The 19,157-nt window shown below is 38.8% G+C and overlaps 1 protein-coding gene across 7 annotated transcripts in view; it reads right to left on the bottom strand.

Moving 5' to 3' along the window:
• The window catches only part of MEGF10 (multiple EGF like domains 10), a 319,848-nt gene that overhangs the window by 168,827 nt on the left and 131,864 nt on the right, over window positions 1-19,157 (bottom strand). For 2 of the 7 annotated variants that reach the window (XM_038552020.1, XM_038552021.1), the window contains exon 1: window positions 5,245-5,998. The exons of 2 other annotated variants lie outside the window; for them this stretch is intronic. The gene's annotated coding sequence lies outside the window, so the exon portion shown is untranslated. Of the gene's footprint in view, window positions 1-5,244; window positions 5,999-6,093; window positions 6,309-19,157 lie in introns of those variants that run through there. 3 more of the 7 variants (XM_038552025.1, XM_038552019.1, XM_038552024.1) reach the window with 3 other exon arrangements.

Raw genomic sequence — 19,157 nt, 5'->3', positions numbered from 1 at the left:
AGGTATTTGAAAGGTACATCCTGGGGATGATCACCTGCAGTGAGGTCTGAGAACTCACCAGATCTGTGCGGCTCATTCAGATCAGCCAGGATGCTCCTGACAAGGCACTCAGTCACCCTCTAGGATGGGGCCGGCTTGCTCTCAAAGATAAGATGTTTTTAACAGATGCTAATATCACGCACCTATCAAGATGAGGCTTCCCATCCTGAAATACCATTTTCTTTGTCTTCGAAAGGGAGAGGAGGGTACGATTTATAGCCCTCTGAGTAGGAAATTGAAGTGGTTAAAATGCTTTACATAGTTTCTTTATCTAAGAGTATAAATCATTAGAAATGAACCTCCATAATAACAGGATATACGATCACATTCACACCTTCCAGACTAGCTCATGGTAGAGTACGCATTATCAAATAACATCCACATGATGACCTATAGTTTTGCAAATAAAGTTGTATAAAGTAAAACAACACTGGTTTGTACTTACTTTTCTCCTCATTGAATGAGAAAGCCTCTCATTAAGTGTTGTAAATTAATCCTCTGCAATAACCATTTTTAAATCAGTTAGAATGACCACAGTGAAAAATTAATCTTAAATTGTGATGAAAGGAGCAACTAGAGATAAATACAAAATCTTGGGAAATTCAGAGTGAATGAACAAAGAGATCAAGAGACTAGCTAAGAGACTTACAGAAGGACACCCAGATGCAAGTTTAAACTAAGGTAGAAAAAGTCACTTTGGAAATAGAACTGAAAAAGAAGATAAATCAACAAAATCCAATGAATTTTAGTTAATGCTTAAAATTAAGCTAATTTTTAATACAGAATACTGAGTACACATCCTTGAGAAGTTGAGAGCACAGGCAGGTCTTAATATTGCTTTGTCTGAAGTCCAAACAATTTGGATGTTTGTATTCCACATGCTGATGCTGCTACCCTCCTCCCCTATGTCACTGGAACTTTCATGCATTAGCCTATGAAGTAATACTTTTCTCATGGTTTATTTTAAACAGTGAAGGTGTCCATGAGCTAAAAGTTTAATTTTTGCAACATTTTTGTCATTACCCCATGATGTTTGTTCACTCGTTTAAATGTTATTGCCTGTTTCTATTATCACAAAAATGAGTGGGAAATGAAACAAACACCTAAAGTAATAAAAAGAAGTTTTTGGTCTCATAAAACTTAATGTGAGACAAAAACAAGTTGTCAGGCATGCCAAAAATGGCAAATCTTTGATTCAAAACATTTATTGAACTCAAACAGATCAACTGTTGTTCAAATGAGAAGGAATTAACTAAAATTACAGAAAGTTTAAAGAAATAAAAATTAGAGGAAGGAGTGAAAACATTTATGCAGCATATAAATGTTTAAATATAATTAGGTATCTCGTAATATATGTAGCTCATAGGGCCAGCATCCCTTATAAAATGTAGGCTTTTGCCCCATCAATCTTTGGATCTGCTCTTAAGAGGGTACCTTGTACTCAAGTAGAAAAAACAGTACTAAACCAGTCACCATGTTTATGATCAAATATAAAAACAAATGCAAAGGTGTGTATAAATTAACAAACACAGGGCAAAATTTCTTTATTTTTTTAACATTGGCACTTGAATCCCAGTGCCCTGGCACTGTCGTTCACAACCAAAACCATCCCAAAGGTATAATAAAATCAGCTCTTGGGGGGTGCCTGGGTGGCTCAATTGGCTAAGCGTCTGCCTTCAGCTCAGGTCATGATCCCAGGGTCCTGGGATTGAGCCCTGCATCAGGCGCCCTGCTTAGCATGGAGCCTGCTTCTCCCTCTGCTTGCCACTCCCCCTGCTTGTGCACTCTCTCTTTCTGTCAAAAAAATATATATATATATTTTTAAAAAATCTCTTGTATTATAGTGCTGCCAAAGTGTTGAACATGTAACATTAATTCGGTAGCACATGGTGTTTCATAAGTCTTAGGATATTCTATCTTGCCCATTTACCTCTCCAGGTTACTAACTTTGTACACTATGTCTAGCCAAATTGTACATTCTTGACCGGCTTCTCCACAGCCCTTAGTGCATACATAATGACTATTCCAAATAGTCCTGTGCTAAGAAATGTCAGCTAGCACTCATTCATTCCATCTTCCCCCACATTCTTTAGGCATTTATTATGTAACTATTATGGGTCAGCCATGTGGGATAAAGCCTTAAAATAAGGAATGGTAAATTCACCAATCAGTTGGACAAACATCCTGATAACAAATGCAGCTGACATAATATGATAGATGTTATATTAAAGCCATATGCAAAGTAGACGAGGAATCACAAGAGATATCACTAAGTTTATCAGAGAAAATTAGGAAAAGCTTCAGAGGATGGAACTTATTTGAACATATCTTGGAGGATAGATGGGTAGTAAGTTGATAGGAAAGAGAAAACAGCATACACAGAAGAAGTAAAAGCAGGCAATGTATTCTTTTAGGAAGAGGGACCACATCAAGACTAGCGGGGCTGGAAGTCAGAGCAAAAGGAAAGTAGAAGAAACAACCCAGAGAAGACATGCGAGGCTGGTCTTGTCTATCATGTTAAAGAGATTAGGCTTTATGGTGTTAGTCCAATTATGATATTAGGTCACTTCCACCAGATTCATTTAGGGAATCTTCATTTTCAATAAGTACATGGGGATACTGGTGCTCACCATCTGGGGAGCTGCCAATGATATTTTTTTTCTTTTCCAAAGATATTTAAACAGAGTAAAGACATGATCGGATTTGTATTTTAGAAATACACTATTAGACCAAGCAGACAATCACGAGGAAGGTAAATTCACTGCTGATACATGAGCGTGTGACTTGGCTTTGCAATAGGGAACTTGCAATGCCTCACACTTTCACATATCCCCCAAGACTTACTTACAAAGTGGAGGAGGCTAGGATATATATTAAGTTGAACTATATGGAATTACCCTTTTATGTAAGTCAAAAATGGTCAAATTCCGGCAATTTCTCAGTTTAACTAAAGCTGAAGATAATTAATGAAATACAAGCAGAACTAAATACTTTTCCTTTTTTATTAATATATCAGTGACATTACTCACTTGATTAACATGCAATGATGGAAGTGACATAATTTATGTACCTAAGACAACCGTTAAAAGAAAAAAAGGTTCAAAAGCAATGATCAATGAAGTGAAGCAGCTAATCTAAGGATTGTAGAGACAGAAAGAACCCTGGAGATTATCCATCCCTTTCCCCACTTCACTCCTCAGAAATTTACATATGATGAAGCTGATGGAAGAAGTAACCTGCTAGAGGTTATGCTGAATATTTTGCTCAATTCCTCAGTGGTATGTCGTCTTCATTTTAACAGATCTTGAAATCATCATAGCTAAAAAGTGTTTGGGATTTAATTCATGGAGAGCTAATGTCACATGATTCCCTCAAATGCCTGAAGTGGGGGGGGGAAGAGGAGACATAAGGCAAGCACTCATGCATTTGAAAAATGAACCCAATGAACTTACATAATATGGAACCTAGACCAGTGCTTGAAATGCACTATGCTTAATAAATATCTATTGAAAAAATGAATGACAGACCTCTAAGAGATAGGTTAAAGGAGGTATATTAATATAAGGAGTTTCTAAGGCAGTATGCAGAGTGTAAATTGAGTGTAGATTTCCCACCTGCCAGCCTGTCCCAAGCACCCTTTGACACCCAACCATAAAATCCCAGCCCCGTCACATGCACCTTTCTTTCCTCTGAAAGGGTCCTAGCAGAAAGCAAAACAAAAATCATGTGTGAGTTAAATTTGGCAACACATCTAGTCCTAGGTGATATGAAGCCCACACGAGCACAGCCTTCAAAGCTCATTCCAACACAAACAAAAGCTAACACTTAGCTATATGATGGTGAAACAATGGTTAATGATGTTAGCTGTATCATCATCATGATAATAGCTAACTATATGCCAGATTTTTAGCACTCCACAGACATTGACTCATTGAATCCTTTTAAAAACTCTAACAATAATAAGGATTATTATTATCATTCAGATTTTATAGATGAAGAGAGATATTAAGTAACTTGTCCCAAACCACACTACTGGAAAATGTCAGGGGTAAGAGTTGACCTTAGGTTGCCTGGTCCCAGAGCTCACCCTCCACTAAACTCTTTGATCTCAGAGCTGCAAAACAAAAGTATCCTGCAAGCTGACCCTTTGGAGCAGTTGTGCCAGGAAGATGGCACTTCTGTATAAAAAGATCAGATCCTAATCTTGTCATCCATAAGGAACGAAGCATTTTTAGTTGAGAAGATCACATACAAAGTGAGACCCAGGGTATAAAGTAGAAAAGCAAGAAGAATCAGCACGGAATATTATTCTCCTCTGCCTAGGAACAGCATGGATTTCACTGCCTAAGAACCTTTTGGCTAATAAAATTCCAAACTTTTACTTTCCCTTAAGAATTTGGATCCTCCTATGAGGATATTACCTAAAGAAACGTCAAATAAAACACCACACTTCATTTACTCGGCAGTACCATCCTTAATTCCAGAAAGAAATATAAAGACAAGAGGTTTCCCTTAAGCCAGGGGTAAAAGTTCTAGATCAAAGTTATTCAAAGGACTAATACAAGATAGATATTTCTATGGCTTGAAGAACAGCCCCTCCCTACATTCTCTATGGAGCCTGGCATTCCAGCAAGGAAGAGACCTCACTGATCTAAATCACCAGGCTGTGATCCTGACACCCCTAAAGGATCCTGAGAATACAGGAAGAGGGAGCATCCCCAGTCTGTCTGCACAATGTGATTATCAAGTACTGGAAAAAAGAAAAGTTTGGAAAACAAGTCAAGATCCCAGAGAAGTAAAACTGGTCCGGCAGAAACAGTCCTGCTGAAACTCCTTTTCGTTCTCAGGTTGATTCCACTCCCCAAACCTCCCTGCATCCAGGTTGGACACCCTTCAGTACAGAACAAACAGACAAGGCAATGCAAGGACAAAAATTAAGCAAAATAAAACGTGCAACGGGGGTGTCTCTCCGGGGGAAAAAATACTCCGGAAAGTTCCTATAGGGCCCCAAGTAACAAGACCAAACGTCAACAGTTAACAATAAACCCTTGAGACATAAACAACCCAGCCTGAGCCCATCCCGCCCCACTTCACGCTGCACCCTGGTCCCCTGACTAAAGAAAATATGCCCCCAACCCATAGCAAACCAGCCAGTGTCTGGCCAAGGTCCAGCGGCTGCCAGAACGGAGTTTGCTCAACTCTTACCCAGGTCCCGGGATCCTGAGATTTGCACCGCAACCCTTTCTGCCCGGGTTTTCACCCCCACGCCAGCCAAGACGCAGAATGTGTTCCAACAGCGCAGTTGGCCTCCCAGTAGCGTCCCAGGAGAGCGCGATACCTGGGGGTCTCTGTTCAGGCTCCAAGGTGGACCGCGGAAGGGAGGCCGGCCTCGGCGCGTTTCCAGAACCCTAGTTTTGCGAACCGAGGAAGTATTCGCCGCAAACTTAAACGAGGCTTTCCCCGTCTGGCCCAAGATGCTGGAGGAGGAGGGGAGTAACTCGAGCCGGGGCTGGGATGCGAGCAGTTGCCTCCGCCGCCGCAGCTGCTGCCGCCGGGCAGTGACCGCAGGGGGGTGTCGCTTGGCGCCGCGCACTCCCCGGTGCCACCGGCAGGATCCTACCGACCGGCCCGACTCCGGAGGCCCGATCGCGCGGGTCGCCCCGGTCCGGAGCGGCTTCCGCCTCCCAGGAGTGACCCCAGCAAAGAGTCGGGTCACGAAGTTGGTAACCCGTGGGGTCACCGCAAGGAACGAACCAAGGGGTGGTGGAAAGGGTGCCCGTCTGCCTTTCGTGAGCGCCCCAGGGCCAAAGTCCCGGGGGGGGGGTGTTCTAGACGCTCTACAAGGACTTGGGGTGCTGGGGACAGCGCTGGAGCGGGCAGCTGGCTGGACGGCGCGTCCCCAGCGGTGCCAGGGAGGGAGCGCAGATGTGGGGCCGGAGGGATGGAGGACCTGCGTGCCGGAGTGTGCGATGCGGCGACAAAGTGGTTGGGAAGGTGGAGCGAGGAACTCGGGGGGAGGGGAGGGAGGGGTGAGGGGTGAGGGGGTCTGCTTACAGAGGCGGGGCAACAGAACTCCGGGACCGCGGGAGAATCTGTCCAGGCCTCCGCCAGGCCTCGCGCGGAGATTTCTTGGGGAAGGGCTCCCTCTGCCGACCAGCCAAGGGGGCCCCGGGAGACGAATCCCAGAAAGAAGGGGGGAAAGGTTTTCCTCCCTCTGTGGGTTGGCCAAGACGAGAATTCCGCAATCTGCTTCTCCAACTGTTCACCTTTTCCTTCTCTACCAAAGAATTCCCCCGAGTTCTGAACAACGCAAGCAGACACAAACCTCAAAGTTCTGGAAAGTTTTTTATATTCAGCTGAATTCTAGCACCTCCCACCACTCCTCCGAAAAAGCCTTGCGCTCCATACCCAGGCCAGAGGATCCTCTCCTACCAGATTTCTCTTCTTTACATTAAAATGAACTTTCTTTTTGGAGACATCCCAAATGCACGTGTCTCCTCCAGTCAGTAACAACATCTGCAAATAGTCCATACTCAAGATTCCGCCTGAATGAATGGAATAAATAAGCAAATACCACCATCCTCCTAGGTCACCCTTGGAAATTCCCAGGGAAAGGGTGCATTGGTTTGTTTGTCGTTTACATCATCGCCTCTTCTCCTAGGTAACAGCGCCTGCATCTTTCCTTCCGGGGACCACTCCTGCCACACCGTAGTTCCATCTGGATGGGAAGGTCTGTCACAATGGTTCAGGTTTTCCAGTCCAAGAGCCGGCACCTGACGTAACTAAGCTCGTCCCTTCAGACTTTCTCTGCCAGGAATGTAAACTTTGATCAGAGCAGTGTAAAAGCCAATAAATCTGGAGCTGATGGACCCGATGACAGTGTACTAAAGATTGGCCATTAGCTCAAGTCACTTAATCCCCAAAGCTACCCTGCTTTATGTTTTATGAAACCTGGATGCTCCACCGCCTCTCATTTTTTTAGTCAACTATATTGAGATGTGATTTACATTCAATGTGTTGCACTCATATTAAATGTATGGTTTGATGGGTTTTGAGCAGTATATTCATGTAGCCAATACCATAATCAAGATAATGAATAATTCCATAACCTCAGAAAGTTCCTTTGTGCCATTCTGAAGTCAGTTTCCCACACCATACCATCCCCACCCCCTGAGCCGCTTTCTGTAACTACAGATTAAAATTGTCTTTTCTAGAGTTCCTAGACTGGAATCACATAATATGTATTTCTTTGTGTCTGGCCTCCTTCACTGAACATAAGGTCTCTGAGATTCATTGATCTTGATTGTATGAGCAGTTTTCTTTTTATTGCTGAGCATCATTCCATTGTATGGCTATACCAGTTTGTTTTCCCATTCACCAAATGTTGATGGACATTTGGGTTGTTTTGAACTTAGGCTCATTATGAATAAAGCTGCTAGGAGCTCTGCTATATATAAGTCCTTTTATGGACATACATTTTTTTTTATTTCACAGCACTGGGATTACTAGTTTATACAGTAATTTTTACAGTAATTACTGGTTTATACAGTAATAAACCAGTAAGTGTATAATTATATAATAGTTATCCAGAGTAAACATGTCACTTTACATTCACACCAGCAATGTATGACAGTTGTTCCACATCAAAAGTTGGTACTGTCAGTCTCTTTATTTTAGTCATTCTACTGGATATCCAGTGGTATCTCATTATGGTTTTAACTTGTATATCCCTAATAACTAATGGCAATGACTGTCAAAGATGTTTTCGTGTGTTTGCATGCCATTTGTTCTTTGAGGAAGTGTCCAAATTTTATGCTTATTTTTTTTAATCAGGCATGTCATTGCATTCTTGTTATTGGATTTGTAGGAGTTCTTTATATATTTTGAATACCAGGTCTTTGTCAGACATATGTGTGTAGCAAATATACCCTTCCAGTCTGTTTCTTGCCTGTCAATTTCTTAATGTTGTGTTTCAAACAACCTAAGTTCTTTATTTTGATGAAGTTGAGCTTACCAATTTTTTCTTTGATCATTGGGCTTTTTATGTTTTATCTAAGAAATCATTGCTTACCCCCAAAGTCATTAAGATATTCTCCTATGGCTTCTTCCAGAAGTTTAGTTTAGTTTTAGCAGTTATGTTAGGCCTGTGGTCCATTTAGAGTTAATTTTTGTAGATAGCATGCAGTAAGGCCATTATTTTTCATATAGATATCCAGTTGTGTCAGCACCGTGTGTCATAAGATTATCTTCTCCCAGTGAATAATTTTTTTTTACTGAAAATCACTGGCTGCATAAGAATGAGTCTATTTCTGGACTCACTACTGCTTTCATTTGATTTATATTTCAATTCTCTGCTAATACCATGCTGTCTTGATTACTATAGCTTTATAATAAGATTTCAACTTAGGTATAATAAATTTTCCAACTTCGTTTCTTTTCTTTTGCAAAATTTGTTTAGCTCTTCAAGATTTTTTTTTAAAGTCTTCATTATGAATTTCAGAATTAGCTTGTCAATGTTTTTAAAACTCACATTGGAATTCTGATTGAAAGTGCCTAGAATATCTGGATAACCTCAAGAAGAACTGATACATTAGTAGTATTGAATACTCCAATCTACAAACATGTTGTATCTATTAATTTAGGTCTCCTCTAATGTCTCTCAGCAATATTTACTTTTCAGCATACTAGTTTTTTACATATTTTTTAAAAATGTATCCCTAAGTTCCTTTTTATTTTTGATGTTACCCTAGGCTGAATTATTTTTGAATTTTAGTTTCTAATTGTTTGTTACTAGTATGGGGAAGTACAACAGAATTTTGTAGAGTAGCCTTATATACCTTGCAGCCTAAGTTTACTTATTAGTTCAAACAGTTTTTTAAAAGTTCCTTGTGATTTTCTACACACATATAGAGTGTAGCTTTTTATTTCTTTTTCTTGCCTCATTGCTCTGGACAGGATGTTCAGGACAATGTTGAATAAAAGTCATAAAAATTAATATATTTGCCTTGTTACCTATCTTAGAGCAAAAACAATCTTTTACCAGTAAGTAGGATGTTAGCTGTAGATTTTCCATAGACACTATTTATTGGTTGAAAAAGTCCAGTTATTAAAAATTTTTTTCACCATGAATGACTGTTGAGATTTTTTCAAATATTTTATGGTGCCAGTGCCCACACTGACATTCCACTTCCCTCTTTACTACTTCAGCCATAGCTTGTCTGCAGCCTGGAGGTTTCCTGTTGAGTCTCGGCACCCTCTGCAACTCCCTACCCAGCTTGCCTTTGAACTGGAGGGTGTCTACTGAAACTCTGTTCCCTCTCCAGGCCCCTATGTGGCTCATATGTAGTCCAGAGGATTCCCACAGAGCTATTACGCCCTCTGCATGCTCACACTACCTGTTACTAGTCACCAATGCTTTACCTGCACTCCAGTGTTGCTTCCTTATGGCTAAGAGACTTCAGAGCAGCTCTAGCTAGCCTAGGCAAACCAGCAAACTTCTTTGCTATCCAGTATACTGAACTAAATGAGAAGAATCTCCAATGAGAAGAATCTCTAAACCCTTTCCAATTTTATCCTTTCTTAAATACTTTCCTGGCCCTACATTAACAAGAAGAATTGTCATATCATCAGTCGTTTTTCACCAGAGTCAATATCCTTTATATTAAAATGCCCGTTTAACTGACAGTGTCCTTCTAACTCCTGATTGGACCCAGACTGTAATAAGGCATGACCTTTCTAGGGTCTCTACTGAAAGACCCCAGATGTTCACTGAAGACTATTCACTCTTCACTCTGCTTATCAGTCCTTCAAGGGCTATGGGAATTGATCACGTTTCAGTTTCCTGATTGGCATGTGCCGACTCTTCGTTTTACCCTATTCATCATGACTAATTTTATTCAGCAACAGAAGGACCCCATACAAATTTCTGGGTATCTTTCCTTGTATAAACCTTTCCTCTTTGGTACACTGCCCTCCAAAATCCAGCCACCTCAGCTTCTCTGAATTCCCTTGTCTCTCCTGTGCTCCCCTGCACCACAAGCAGTCCAGGAAATAGTTCCAGCAGAAAGCCAGAGTGATTCTGGGGTTCATTGTATTTGCTTACCTTTTCAGAGACATCACAGGACTCTTGCTCAATGTTGTGTCAAACTTCATTTGTTTAAAGCTAGAGCATAAGTCTAGCCTAGTTATTCCTTTTTAGCCAGAAAAGGAAGTTCTTTTCCTTTATTTTTAGGATCTATTTTTGGAAAAAAAATTCTTCTATATGTTTTCTATGCTTTTCTTTCTATGTTTTTACTTATTTTGCTTGAGTTAGATAGAATTGATTTTTACACTTTCTTCCAAAGACCCTCGAATGATATACACGCAGTATTCAGAATGAACACGTGAAGCATTTCAGAGCAAGCCTTGAACAACCTGTATTACAGCGAGACTTCTACTAACCTTTATTCTGAACACTATAGCATTATTAATATAAGGTTTTATGAGCTTTTGTTGGTGTTGGTAATGATAACTATACTATTCTGTTAACATAGAATTCATAATCTACTAAAACTCCAGTTAGTATTCGTATTTGCTATTAAACCTGACTTTTAAAGATATTATTTATACAATTAGTTGGGACTTTCATAGTACTTTTACAAGACTGTTCATTTAGTCCTTTAAAATTCCATTTTTCTATATGCTGTCATTCTTTAGAATTTGAGATCTTGGTGGAGCTAATTATTGTCCTAGTATGTTAGCCAGCCAGCTCAAAATCATGAAATTTGAAATTTGATCAGCAAGCAATATTCTTCAGCAAATACTTATTAAACATATGGAAGCAGGTAAAATTCCAACATATTCTAACAGAGACATTATTCTCTGTTTATATTCATTATCATCTTGTAGTATGGTCATTCAACCACTTATAAGCACTACAACTCTATTATATCCAGCCCACTTTCTTCATCTGAACCACAAGGACTTCAAAGGATATATTTTTTATTACCTTATAATTGCAGATGTATTCGTATCCCTTCAATTTATCTGTCTGGTAATACTTCCAGGAAAGGAAATCAAGTCACCCTAATAGTTCTATCTCTTAAGCAAACAAGATTAGTTTCTTATACTCAGGACATCCCCCTCTGTAGTGCTCTCAGTCATGTCTTTAAATCTATGATTTAAAAGCTTGCTTAGTTACCGCAACAGAGACTTTACTTCCTTCCCATTAAAAAAAAAAAAAGGAGCATTGCAGAGTGTTAATTTATAAATATGGCACAAAGTTCACACTTTCATTCAATCCTAACAGGAAAATGTATCCTAATTGCTCTTCTACAGAAAATGAAGGCTCAGAAAGATCACTTAACTCATGCTCACATAGGTAGTAAGCAGCAAAGGTAGGTCTGATTGCAAAGACCATGCTCCCTCTACTGCTTCATCTGCCTTAAAACTACATTTACCTATTCTAGTGTCTTGATAGCCCACTGAGCTCTTCCAATTCCACCAATGTACTATGTTTACTGACTTCCCCACATGAACCTTGAAAAACTGCTTTGTAGGGTTTGATTTTCCTTAAGAGTTTTTGTTCAGGAGTCTTAGAAGATCTTGGGTATACAGTTTCATCCTTCCACCCACCCCACCCCCAACCCCGCCAGTACAAATACAAGCCAGGTTGAAATAGATTATATCTTTAATCATAAAACTCAGCCAAAAGATGGCGGAAAATAGCAAGGTGGGATTCTGGTCCAATTAGTGTTCCCTCAGATTCCCTCTCTTCAATCTCTTCCTCCTGACATAGATTTTCTTTACACTTCTTGGGGCTGGCCCTTGTCTATCTTATTTAAAAGATTACTCTCTTGGGGCACCAGGTAGCTCAGTTGGCTAAGTGTCTGACTCTTGATTTCTCTAGTGTTTTTTTATTGTGATGGTGAGGAATGCACTCACAGTGGCCTTTCAGTAGTTCTGTTTAAAGCTCCAGGGGTGGTAGGGCCAAGGTCACTGTATGACCAGGTTGACCTTGGGAATAGATGGCTACTGACCTCCCCCCACCACCACCCTGAATTCCCCTCTTGAGTGAAGGTGGCTCACTGATAATGTTCTGCACCAGATTTCAGCTCAAGTCATGATCTCAGACTTGTGGGATCAAGGCCTGCATCAGGCTCCATGCTCAGCAGGGAGTCAGCTTGGGATTCTCTCTCTCCCTCCCTCTCTGCCACTCTCCCTCTGCCCACTTGCACGTGCTCTGTCTCCCCACTTGCACGTGCTCTGTCTCTCTCTCTCTCTCTCTCTAAAATGAATAAATAAGTGGTGCCTGGGTAGCTCAGTCAGTTAGTATCAGACCCTTGATTTGGGCTCAGGTCATTGTCTCTGGCCTAAGGGACCCCGTTCCATGTCAGGCTCTGGGCTCAGCACAGAGTCTGCTTATCTCTCTCTCTTTCTCTGTTCCTCCTCCCTCTCCCACTCTCTCTCTCTCTCTTAAAATAAATAAATGTTTAAAAATAAAAAATAAATAAATATTTTTTTAAAAAGCTCACTCGCTTTTAAATATATTGGTGGGAAGAAGAGAAGAGACAGGACAATGAACAGGAAAATTTTATCTGCAGCACTTGACCAAGAATTAAAAATAAGGGGCATTTTTCTGATTTCTCTCATGTAAGATGTTTCCACAGATGTGAAAGATCTTGGTATTCTTGGGGAGACGGGGAACAATGGGATTAAAAATCTACCCATATTTCCCTTAGCTTAGTGTTTTTCAAATTTTTTGGTTTCATTTTTTTTTTATGTTTGTTATCTCTAAAAATTACTTTTAAACTTTATGAAGCTTTAAAGGTCTATAATATTGTCCAAATTTAAGGTATATAACCTGATGACTTGAGACACTTATATTGTGAAATGATTACCACAGTAGGGTTATTTAACACATCCATCATGTCACATAATTACCATTTCTTTTTTGTGGTGAGAACATTTAAGATTTGCTCTTAGCAATTTTCAAGTATATAATACAGTATTGCTAACTATACTCACTATGCTGTACATTAGTTCCTCAGAACTTATTCATATTATAACTGGAAGTTTGTTCCCTTTGACCACATATTCCCATTTCCCTTACCTCCTAGCCCCTGGCAATGACCATTCTGTCTGTTTCTACGAGTTCATTTTAATTAGAATCCACATATAAGTGATACCATACAGTATTTGTCTTTCTCTGACTTACTTCCTTAGCATAATGCCCTATAGGTCTATCCATGTTGTGTCAATTGCCAAAATTTCCTTCTTGTCCGTGGCTAAATAATATTCCATTTAAAGATATATCACATTTTCTTTATCCATTCATTTCTCAAAGGACATTGATAGTGGTTCCATATCTTGGTTACTATGACTAATTCTGCAATAAACATGGGGATGCAGATATCACCTCAAAGTCCTACATTCACTTCCTTTGGATATATACCCAAAAGTGAGTTTGATGTATCATTCATTAGCTCTACTTTTAATCTTTTTGAGGAACTCCTTACTGTTTTCATAATGGCTGAACCAATTTACAGTTCCAATAGTGCACGTGGGTTGCCTTTCCTCTACAACCTCACTAACGTTTTCTATGTCTTATCTTTATAATAATAGCCATTCTAACAGGTGTGATATGATAGATTGTAGTTTTTAAATGCATTTGCACTTCCCTGATGATTAGTGATATCGAGCACATTTTCATGTACCTGCTGTTGGTCCTTTGTATGTATTCTTTGGAAAAATGTCTATTCAGGTCCTCTACTCATTTTTAGAGATTATTTGGTTGTTTTTGTTTCTTGTTATTGAGTTGTATAAGTTCTTTATATATTTTGGACATTAACTCTTTATGAGATATAAGTTTGCAAATGTTTTCTCACATTCTGTGAGAAATGCTTTTTCATTTTGTTGATTGATCATTTTGCTATGTATATTTTTAGTTTGATATAGTCCCACTTATTTTTGTTTTTGTTACTTGTGCCTTTGGTGTCATATTAGATAAATCATTGCCAAGATCAATATCAGGGAGACTTTCCCTGTGTTTTATTTTAGTAGTTTTATGGTTTAGTGTCCTTTAATCCATTTTGAGTTAATTTTTTGAAGTAGTCTATAATGGTGCTCCAATTTCATTCTTTTGTGTGTGATTATCCAGTTTTCCCAACACAATTTATTCAAGAGACTGTTCTTTTCCCTTTGAGTATTTCTTGGCTCCTTTGTCAAATGTTAGTTAATCAAATATTCATGGATTTATTTCTGGTCTCTTCTGTTCTACTGGTTTACACGTCCTTTTATGCCAATACTATACTGTTTTAATGACTTTATAATATAGATTGAAATTGGAAGTGTGTTTCCCCAGGAATGCTTTGACTTTTCATGGTGTTTTACGGTTACATACAAATTTTAGGATTGTTTTTTCTATTTCTTTGAAAAATTCCATAGGAATTCCAGTGGTAATTGCATTGAATCTAGACAGTTTGGGTGGTATGGAAATTTTAACAATATTAATTCTTCCAGTCCACAAACATACATTTACTTGTGTCTTCTTTAATTTCCTTCATCAGAGTCTTAGTTTTCAGTGAACTGATCTTTCACCTCTTTGATTAGGTTTATTCTTAAGTATTTCATTGTCTTTAATGCTGTTGTAAAGGCAATTCTTTTTCATTTCATTTCCAGCTATTTCGTCATTAGTGTATAGAGACACAACTGATTTCTGTATTTTGATTTTGTATCCTGTGACTTTACTGGGTTTGTTAATCAATTCTAACAGTTTTCTGGTGGAGTCTTTAGGCCTTTCAACATAAGATTATATTTTCTGCAAACAGATGACTATTCCTTTCTGACTGGATGTCTTTTATTTCTTTGTCTTGCGTAACTGCTCTGGCTAGAACTTCCAGTGTTATGTTGAAAAGGAGTGGTAAGAGTAAGCATGTTTTTCTTGTTCCTGATATTGGATAGAAAAGCTTTCAACTTTTCACCACTGAGAATGATTTTAGCTGTGGGCTTGTGATATGTAGACTTTAGGCTGAGATACATTTCTTCTAAATTTGTTGAGAATTTTATTCTTCTGCATGTGGATGTCCAATTTTCCCAGCACCATTTTTTTTTCCCAGCACTATTTATTGAAGAGACTGTCTTTCTTCCAATGGATAGTCTTTCCTCCTTTATCAAATATTACTTGACCATGAAGTTCAGGGTCCACTTCTGGGTTCTCTCTTCTGTTCCATTGATCTATGTGTCTGTTTTTGTGCCAGTACCACACTGTCTTGATGACCACAGCTTTGTAGTACAACCTGAAATCTGGCATTGTGATGCCCCCAGATATGGTTTTCTTTTTTAAAATTCCCCTGGCTATTCGGGGTCTTTTCTGATTCCACACAAATCTTAAAATAATTTGTTCTAACTCTCTGAAGAAAGTCCATGGTATTTTGATAGGGATTGCATTAAACGTGTATATTGTCCTGGGTAACATTGACATTTTCACAATATTAATTCTGCCAATCCATGAGCATGGAATATTTTTCCATCTCTTTGTGTCTTCCTCAATTTCTTTCAGAAGTGTTCAATAGTTTTTAGGGTATAGATCCTTTACCTCTTTGGTTAGGTTTATTCCTAGGTATCTTATGCTTTTGGGTGCAATTGTAAATGGATTGACTCCTTAATTTCTCTTTCTTCAGTCTCATTGTTAGTGTATAGAAATGCCACTGATTACTGGGCATTGATTTTGTATCCTGCCATGCTACCAAATTGCTGTATGAGTTCTAGCAACCCCAATGTTTATAGCAGCAATGTGCACAATAGCCAAACTGTGGAAGGAACCTCAGTGTCCATCAAAAGATGAATGGATAAAGAAGATGTGGTTTATGTATACAATAGAATATTACTCAGCCATTAGAAATGACAAATACCCACCATTTGCTTCAACGTGGATGGAACTGGAGGGTATTATGCTGAGTGAAGTAAGTCAATCGGAGAAGGACAAACATTATATGTTCTCATTCATTTGTGGAATATAAATAATAGTGAAAAGGAATATAAGGGAAGGGAGAAGAAATGTGTGGGAAATATCAGAAAGGGAGACAGAACATAAAGACTCCTAACTCTGGGAAACGAACTAGGGGTGGTGGAAGGGGAGGAGGAAGGGGGGTGGGGGTGAATGGGTGACGGGCACTGAGGAGGGCACTTGATGGGATGAGCACTGGGTGTTATTCTGTATGTTGTCAAATTGAACACCAATAAAAATAAATCTATCAAAAAATAAAAAATAAATAAATTTGTTGAGAATTTTTATCATGAAAAGATGTTGTATATTGTCAAATGCCTTTTCTGCATCTACTGAGATTATCGTATGATTTTTATCCTACATTCTATTAATATGATATACCATATTTATTAATTGCATATGTTGTGACCATCCTTGTATCCCCAGGGATAAATCCCAGGAGCAAGTGAGATTTATCCCTTTAATGTGCTGTTGAACTTGATTTCTTAGTATTTTATTGGGAATATTTGCATTCTATATTCATCAGAGGTATTACTCCATTGTTTGCTTGTCCTTATCTAGCTTTGGTATCAGGGTAATCATGGCCTTGTAAAATGAGTTTGAGAGTGTTCACCCTCTTCAATTTTGGGGGAGAGTTTGAGAAGGATTGGAATTCATTCTTCTTGAAATGTTTTGCTTAAATGTTTAGAAGAACTCACCCAAGGGACACTGGGTGGCTCAGTGGTTGAGCGTCTGCCTTTGGCTCAGGTTGTGATCCCAGGGTCCCGGGATCGAGTCTCACCTCAGGCTCCTCACAGGGAGCCTGCTTCTCCCTCTAAGTCTCTGCCTCTCTCTATGTGTCTCTCATGAATAAATAAATGAAAACTTGAAGAAAGAAGAAGAAGAAGAAGAAGAAGAAGAAGAAGAAGAAGAAGAAGAAGAAGAAAGAAGAAGAAAGAAGAAGAAAGAAGAAGAGAAGAAGAGAAGATAAAGATAAAGACGAACAGACAGAAGAAGACCTGAAGAACTCTCTCCTCTCTCACTAAGAAGAAGAAGAAGAAGAAGAAGAAGAAGAGGAAGAAGAAGGAGGAGGAGGAGAACTCACCATATAATCTTTTCTTTTTTGGGAAGTTTTGATTACTAAATCAATCTCCTTACAGGGTATTGGTCTGTTCAAGGTTATTTCTTCATGATTTAATCTAGTTAGGTTGCATGTTTTTGGAATTTACACAGTTTTTCCAGGTAACCCCAATGTTGGCATATAATTGTTCATAGTCCTCTCTTATGATCTTCTGTATTTTTACAGTATCAGTTATAATATCTCCTCTTTTATTTCTAATTTTATTTCAATCTTCTCTCTTCTACAATATGCTAATTAAAAGCTTGTCAATTTAATCTTTTTCAAAAGCTACATCCTAGTTTTAGTGTATTTTTCTCCTATTTTCTGGTCTTTATTTTATTTCTGCTCCTGATAATTGTCATTTCCTTTCTTCCATTAACTTTGGGCTCAGTTTGTTCCTTTTTCCAGTTCTTTGAGATGAAAAGTTAGATTGAGATTTTTTCTTTTCTTAATGTAAGCAACTATCACTATAAATTTCCCTTTAGAACTGCTTTTGCTGCATCCCATAAAGTTTAGTATGATGTGTTTATATTTTTGTGCTTCAAGATATATTTTTAATTTTCCTTTTGATTTCTTCTTTGACCCATTGGTTGTTTAGGAGTGTGTGGTTTGATTTCCACACTCATGTAAATTTTCTAGTTTTCCTCCTGTTACTGATTTCTAGTTTCAAATCATTGTGATGGAAAAGGATATTTCTATGATTTCAATCTCCTTAAGTTTGCCAAGATTTGCTTTGTGACCTATCATCTGACCTATGCACTTGGGCACTAGAGAAAAATATGTATTCACTGCTACTGGATAGTATGTTCTATTCATGTATCTATTAGGTCTATTTGGTCTAAAGTAGAGTTCAAGTCCAATGTTTCCTTAAGATTTTCTGTCTGGATGATTCATCCATTGTTGAATGTGGGGTATTGACATCCCCAAATATTATTGTGTTATTATTTCTCCTTTCAGATCTGTATTTGCTTAATACATATAGGTGCTCCAATGTTGAGTACACATATGTTTACAAGTGTTTTATCCTCTCGATGAACTGACCTGTTAATCATTATATAATGACTTTGTCTCTTGTTACAGTTTTTAGCTTAATGTCTATTTTGTCTGATGTAAGTACAACCACCTCTGCTTTCTTTCAGTTTCCACTTGAATTGAAAAATCTTTCTCCACCTCTTCACTTTCAGCCTATGTGTGTCCTTAAAACTGAAGTGAGTCTCCTATAGGTAGAATGCAGTTGGGTCTGCTTTTTTTTTTTTTAATCCATTCATCTACTTTATACCTTTTCAAAACTGGTTCTCTTTGACAGCATTATGCATAGCTGGGGAAACTGGGTGCTCAGTCATATGCTGCATTTTCCTTGAGTGAGAAATGATGGTCTGAGAAAGTCTCTCTTGGCACTGAAATGGGCTGCCTTGAGGGAGGGGTGATCTAGATGAAGTCAAACTATTCCTCTTTCTATCCGTAATACATCTAATCTCTCTCTCTCTCCTCCAACGGTATGCTGGAACTTCTCCAATGTACTTCTGGATTACTCCATGGACTCTCTCACCTGTGGGTGACTGTATAGGTCAGTGTTCTCCAGAGGATCCCAGACCGTGGCTATGTGGGGCTAATACAAGTTCATGGGTCACTTGAGGGTCCACACTCAGGGCCAAGGTCTGCCTATTACCTGATGTACAGTTGGGTGAAACTCTTCAGCAGTCCTTTGCGATATTGGGGGGTGGACCCCACAGTTTCTACAAAGTCATTTTTTTCCACGAATTGATGCCAAATTTTTGTTGGTGGTGGGCACATTATGACAGGGGTCCTATTTGGCCAGCTTGCTGACATCCTACTCTCTAATATTTTCTTACTATGACCCACAGTAAGAAATGCATTTTTCATCATGACCAAATTCATATTTTATATATAACTGGAATAAGTTTCATGAAACAACATGACTCTTACTGTACATAAGGTCCTCTAGTATTTCTTATTCTAGTGCTTCTCAAACTTTAATGTGCATATTACTCAGCTAGAGATTTTGTTAATATA

Source organism: Canis lupus, chromosome 11 (assembly GCF_011100685.1).
Source record: "Canis lupus familiaris isolate Mischka breed German Shepherd chromosome 11, alternate assembly UU_Cfam_GSD_1.0, whole genome shotgun sequence".
Lineage (NCBI taxonomy): Eukaryota > Metazoa > Chordata > Mammalia > Carnivora > Canidae > Canis > Canis lupus.
Note: the sequence above shows the minus strand (reverse complement) of the source record. Positions and strands in the feature narration are given on the sequence as shown.